General features: G+C 51.9%; 1 pseudogene; it reads left to right on the top strand.

Annotated features, from left to right (window-relative positions):
• Window positions 1-1,518: 1,518 nt before the first annotated feature.
• Window positions 1,519-6,000, top strand: part of LOC136303959 (class I histocompatibility antigen, F10 alpha chain-like) — an 82,265-nt pseudogene continuing 77,783 nt past the window's right edge.

Genomic DNA, 6,000 nt, shown 5'->3' with positions numbered 1-6,000 from the left:
ATGTTTTCTAGGAGTTGGTCCGAGGTGCCGACTATTGCCAGAGGGTCGCCCGTCTCTAGGGGGTTTAACCCCCCTGCCCAGTGAGCTGCACGCTGTGTCAGGGAGCATGGAGCATGTGTGTTTCCTGTTGTTAAGAAAACTCCATGTCCCCAATAGCCACTTGCTTCTTGTTCACTTCATTTAATTTGGTCGCCCCCTGTGAGGGAAACTCTGAAAACATACTCCGTCTCTGATTCACTAGGGAGGCGGGAGTATTCTTTCTGTAATTTAGCTAATTCAGTGGCTGTGTATGGTATTTCTTTGGTGGTTATGTGGGGATCACCATCTTCTTCATTTATATAATTATATTCTGTTTTGATGAGAGGTCTCAAGTTGGAGCAACAGTGTTCCCCACAATTTTGCATGTGTACTAATTCTTTCTGAGGGTGTATTTGTTTAATGTTGTATGTCTCCTTTCCTTCTATTTTTCCTTCTGTGGATGAATCTGCAGATTTTAAGTTTTTACTTCGCCCTTCTGCAAGGGAAATCTGCAGCAAATAATTCTGATTTTTTTCCTGTTCTAATTCTTTTTGCAAAGCTTCTACCAAATTCTGCAGGGATTCTATTACTGCTTTTTCTTCACTTACCTGTTCAAAACGAGTTTCTATGGCTGCCGAAAGACAGGCCCCCAAAACTGAGCAAAGAATGGTTTTATTTCTGCCCAGTTTGTATCTAGCATCATGTTGCAAAGAATATATTCTATCTACAATGTTTTCAAAGTTAAGCCAATTATTCTGTGCCCACCTTTCTCCGTCTGGAGAAGGTCTAGCACCATGTTTGGCTAGCAAAGCATAAAATGCATTCTTATCTTTATCACTCATTTTGTGCAGGGACCAAAACCACTCTCAGGGAGGTACGCTTCAAGTTACACCAAAGGCACAGCTAAAACTGTGTTTCCCTTTGCTTCCCTGGAATGGGCGAGGAGACCAAAACTGCCTGGGAGGTTCACATTAGTTACAAATGGTTGTCTCCTCAACTACACCAAGCAGCCCAAAACACACAAAAACTAACTACAGTCCCATCTTTTGCACAATGAGATCCTTTTGTGAAATCCTGATGACAGGGAGTGCTATACGCCTGGGTGTGTACAGTTTGCGGGAATTTTCCCTGGCCCCCCTTGCTTTCTAACAGCGCTCACCCAAGTGGCGTGCTAGGTGCGGCTGAGACGAGGGTCCTTCCCCTGTTAAAAGCTATAAAGAACCCGCAACCCCTCTGTCCATCAAGATCCTGTCCGTGACGCCAATTAAATGTCACGGTCCGCAAATATACGCAGGGAACCTGATGGCTTGTTTTAGGGATCTCAGAGCGCAAAAGACACAGCAGGGAACAACTCAGTTTACTCCATCAAAAATGCACCTTTATTTGGTGCCAACAAATGCCATAGTGGGGAGAGAAATAAAAAATAGTAGGAAAGAGAGAGAAAGAGGGGAAGGGGATTATAGCTATGAACGTGGAGGGTCGAGTCTTCGATGCCTAACGATGCCTATAGACGCGATCTTCTCCAGTGGGGTGATCACAAAAGTGAGCGGGGGTCTCCGGAGGTTCTATAGGTTGGTCAAGGCGGGAAGCAAAGCAAGGGGCACAGAGCCAAAGCGGGAACCAGCTGTGTAAAGGCTGAGTGCTCAGGAACAAGCTGCAAACCATACCTCCAGTACGGACAGCCCAGTTTGGACAGGCAGCCTTGGCTCAGTCCACTGTGACCAGTTCCATTGTTCTTGCACTCCGCTCTCATGGAGATGCATACCAGTCCTCCGAGACTTGGCAAGCGTTCCACCTCAGCCAGGCCAGGGGCTGCTTTCAGAGCCTGGGGTCTCAGTCCTCAATCATTGGAGACAGTCGTGAGGCATATCACATCCTTGGACAGACTCTGACAGCTTCCTGTCATGGGCAGAGTGGGAGCTTCAGGCAAAAGCTTCATTTCTTCACTGGAGAAACTCCTGCTGAGTCATGAGGTGGAGAAATGACACCCAACAGACACCATGGATCCTCAAACCCCTCCAGGATGCCTGACTTTTCAAATTCCATCTAAGAGTGGCTGGATCCAATCCTAGTCCCAGACTTTGTCAAAGGTTTACGTGTAAAAGACTGGACAGGTGGAATTGAACTGCAATGCAATTTGTCCCCCAGGATTACCGATTCAATACCAGATATATTTCCATAAATACAGCTATGATTGATTCTGATCAGGATTAGACAGAAAGATTTATTTACACAACAGAGCAAATAGAGAAAAGAGAGTTATTTACTCCACAGTATAGGAGCTGTAACAATTATATAGAATATAGTGCTCTAGGAAGCAATTTTGAAGTAAACAGGGCCTTGTTGGACTTGTTTGAGCCCATTCCAGGCAGAGCCTCCTGCTCCATGAGGAACTGCCTTTCCTGTGCCATGACCAGGGCAGGTCCCGCTGCAGGAAAAGCCCCAGGCCAAGCCAACACAACGAAGGGCTCGGGCACAAGTGCAGAGTGCCGTGCTGGGAGCTGTGCCAGGGAGAGCCTGAGGCACCAAAGGCACCTTGGCAGCAGCAGCTGCTTCCAGCCCATGGCCAGAAGCCTCCCTTGGCAGCCCGGCCTGCTGGCCCCCACTGCACAGCTGCTGCTTCAGGGCTCATTTCTGCCCGGGCTCTGCCCCAGCCCGCAGAGTGACACCTCAGCCCTGACTCTGGCACAGCCGCTGTGCCTGAGCCCTGCAAAGCCTCAAGGTCACCTGCGCCTCCCTGGCTCTGGCAGCCCCTGGGGCAGGGGGGGAAAGGCCAGAGAAGGGGCTGGCTTTGGCTGCTGGATGTGGGCTCCAGCAGAGACAAGGAGGAGTCAAGGGAGTGGATGGAGTCCAGCCAGCAGCCCCTTCTCCCCATGCAATCCTGGAATGGTTGGGATGGGAAGAGCTCTGCAGTGCTCATCTCATCCAAACGCCTGCGATGAGCAGGGACATCTTTCACCAGATCAGGTTGTTCAGAGCCCTGTCCCAGCTGGACCTGAATGTTTCCAGGGAGGGGGCATTGACCAGCTCTCTGGGAAAGCCTGTCCTGGTGGATCACCAGCCTCATGCTCAAAAATTTCTTCCTTATCTCTCCGCATCTGAACCTCCCTTCCTTCAGTTTAAAACCAGCACCCTTTGTCCTATTGGGACAGGCCCTCCTAAAACCTTTGTCCACCATTGCATTCCCAATGAGCCAGGTTTCCGTGGCAATTGCCGGGACAGGTGACCCAGGTGTGCTGTCCCAGTTAGGGTTGCCATGGAACCAGTGCCCAGCACTGCCCCTTTCTGCCTGGCTGAGCTGCCTTTGGCCCTGGCAGCGGCGTTTGCTGCTGGTTCCGCGGCGCCTGAGCAGCCAGCGCGGCACAGGGCAGGTGGCCGTGGCACAGTCCCCAGCAAGGGATCCCCTCTGGCTCTGGCCACTGACACCAGCCCTGGGCAAGGGGCCCAGGCACTGGGCTCAGGCCAGTGTCCATGGCCACAGCCCCTTGCCATGGCCCCGGGCAGCTTGGGATGATGATCCAGCCTCCCTCCTGGCCCAGGCCTGGGCTGCAGCGCCCTTCCCCACAGCCTGTGTGCACAGAAGCACTTCCAGGGCTCTCTGCATTTCCCTTGCCCTCACTCTTGCCTCACTCACACACCTCCCAACAACCCACCTGGAGCTTTGACTTGCAAGGAGTTCAAAGCTTGTCTGTCCTTGAGGAGTTGGTCTAATTCTGCCTCCAGCCGACTCTAAATTTTTGTTTATCATACATCTTCCTTGGTGTCTAAAACATTCCTTGCATGGTTCTGCCTTGGGGAAGGGGAACCTCCTTGGTGACACCTTGGGCTTGCCACAAATTGAGGAGATTGTTTGGAACTTAGGAGTTTTTGATTGCTAAGAAAGGAAGAAAACCTCTCTTTGTCTGAGTGAACCCAGTTCTCTGAGCAAAGCAGGTCCCAGGTGAGTGAGGAGAGGCAGGATGGGGTTAGGGAATGTGGAGCATGGTTGTCCAAAGTGGATCAGACCTCAAGGCACAGCTCCTCTGACCAGGCCAGACTTCCTTAGGAGAGACCCTGGATCAGTATCAGTCACTTGAATGCTGCAATGACCTCTGCTCTCAAGAGAAAAATACCCCCTTTGAAAAGAAGAGTGTTGATTCCTTCGACGCTCTTTGAACTATTTCTCCATAACTCTAGGAAAAAAGACTTCCTAAGGAACTGCACCAGGCCAGAAGGAAATCAAGGCACAGCCGTGGTTTGTCAGGACTTGCTTTCTCCTAATGAGCCCAGTGATGCATTTGGTGCTGAGCCCTGGAACCTCAGGGCCTGAGAAGAGATTGCACAAACCTTTCCAGGAGTCAGAGTCAGAGGAAAAACCCAAAGTGTCTGGAAGCATTAAAGGGTCACCCTGTGGTCCATCCCCAACACAGGTTCCTCATGGAGTCCTTGGAGGAGAGAATTGGAGGCCAGGATTGCACCAAAACCTCTCAGAGACTCAGTGTGGGAAGGAAAAACCCAAAGTACCTTAAACCCCCTGAGTATCTCAAAGCATGAATGAGCCCCACTGAGTGTCAATGCACAGCTCTCAAGGGACTCCTTAAAGCAGATAATTGGGGCCATGATTGCACAAACCTCTCAGAGACTCAGCGGCAAAAAGAAGTGCTTAAATGACCCCGATTACCTTGAAGCATGAATGAGCTCCACCGAGTGTTGTTACTGAGTAAAAATCTCAAGGGACTGATTAGAGCAAATAATTGGAGGCCACGAGTGCACAAACCTCTCAGACTCAGTGTCAAAAAAAAGTCCTTGAATAAACCTCGAGTAGCCGGAATTACTGATGAGCCCCACTGAGTGCTTTTACTGATTGAGAATCACAAAGGACTTGTTACAGTAGATAATTTGGGCAACAATGGCACAAACCTTTCACAAAGTCAGTTTTAAAAGGGAAGCATCAAGTACCTTTAAAAACCTGAAGTGCTTTGAAGCATTAATGAGTGCACTGAGTGTCATTACTGACAAAGCCTCTCAAGGGACTAATTAAAGCAGATAACTGGAGGCCGTGATTGCACAAACCTCTCTGAGACTCCAAGGCAAAAGCAAAGCCCTAAGTCCTTTGAAAAGCCTGCGGTCCCTGGGAGCATTAAGGAGCCCCCAGGGCCATTCCTGACCAAGGCTCCCCAGGGACTCCTTCCAGCACATCCTTGAGGCCACTGGGATGGGAGGGGGATGCTGAGGGCAGGACAAGGGGCTGACAGTGCCCAGCCTTGCCGGGGCTGTGCCAGGAGGCCCCAGGGCCTCAGGACAAGGTGACTCCTCACGGCCCTTGGTGGCACAGAGGCTGCTGTGGCCCAGGGCACCAAGACTTGGCTTCTCTTTGTCCCCACGTGTCATCACTGCCTGCAGTTCTCTGCTCTGGCTGGGGCCTGGGGACACTTTCTCTGTCGTGTCCCTCAGCGGCACCCAGTAAAACTTCAAGAAACTTTGGAGTTGGATTCTGACTTTGAATTCTTGAGAGGTTTCTCCAGCTCCCTCTCAGGGACTGATGTTCAGGGCCTCAGCACAAGCCTGGAGAGGGTCACTCAAGCCCTTGTGCCGTGTCTGCGCTGCTGAGCTGGGCCGGGCTCCTGGCACAGAGGCAGCTCCTGGCAAGGGCAGCGCTGCAGAGAGACAGCTCTGCCCAGGAGCAGCTCCTGTGCCCAGCCCAGCAGGGCTGGGGCACTGCCTGCAGCCACCCCGGGCACAGCACACAGGCACAGAGGGCTTCAACTCAGCCTGGGCTGGCAGCACGGAGCAGAGCTCACTGAGGGCTCACTGGGGGACAAATCCTCGCAGCGTTAGGAAGAGTCACTCCCAGGCTGGGGGAAGAGAAGCTGCAGCTCCTGCAGGGATCTCCTGAAGCTGGCACATCCCACAGCTTTAAGGCCCTTCCAGGAGGACTCTCAGCGTGGCTGCAGAGCAGGCATGTGGCCCCAGGGCAGGGCTGGGTGTCCCTGCTGCAGCCCC

This window comes from Chamaea fasciata, unplaced genomic scaffold, assembly GCF_029207755.1.
Source record: "Chamaea fasciata isolate MVZ Bird 193981 ecotype frontalis unplaced genomic scaffold, bChaFas1.0.hap1 SCAF_45, whole genome shotgun sequence".
Taxonomy (NCBI): domain Eukaryota; kingdom Metazoa; phylum Chordata; class Aves; order Passeriformes; family Sylviidae; genus Chamaea; species Chamaea fasciata.
The sequence above is the reverse complement of the archived record's forward strand: the minus strand, read 5'-3'. Positions and strand labels throughout refer to the sequence as shown.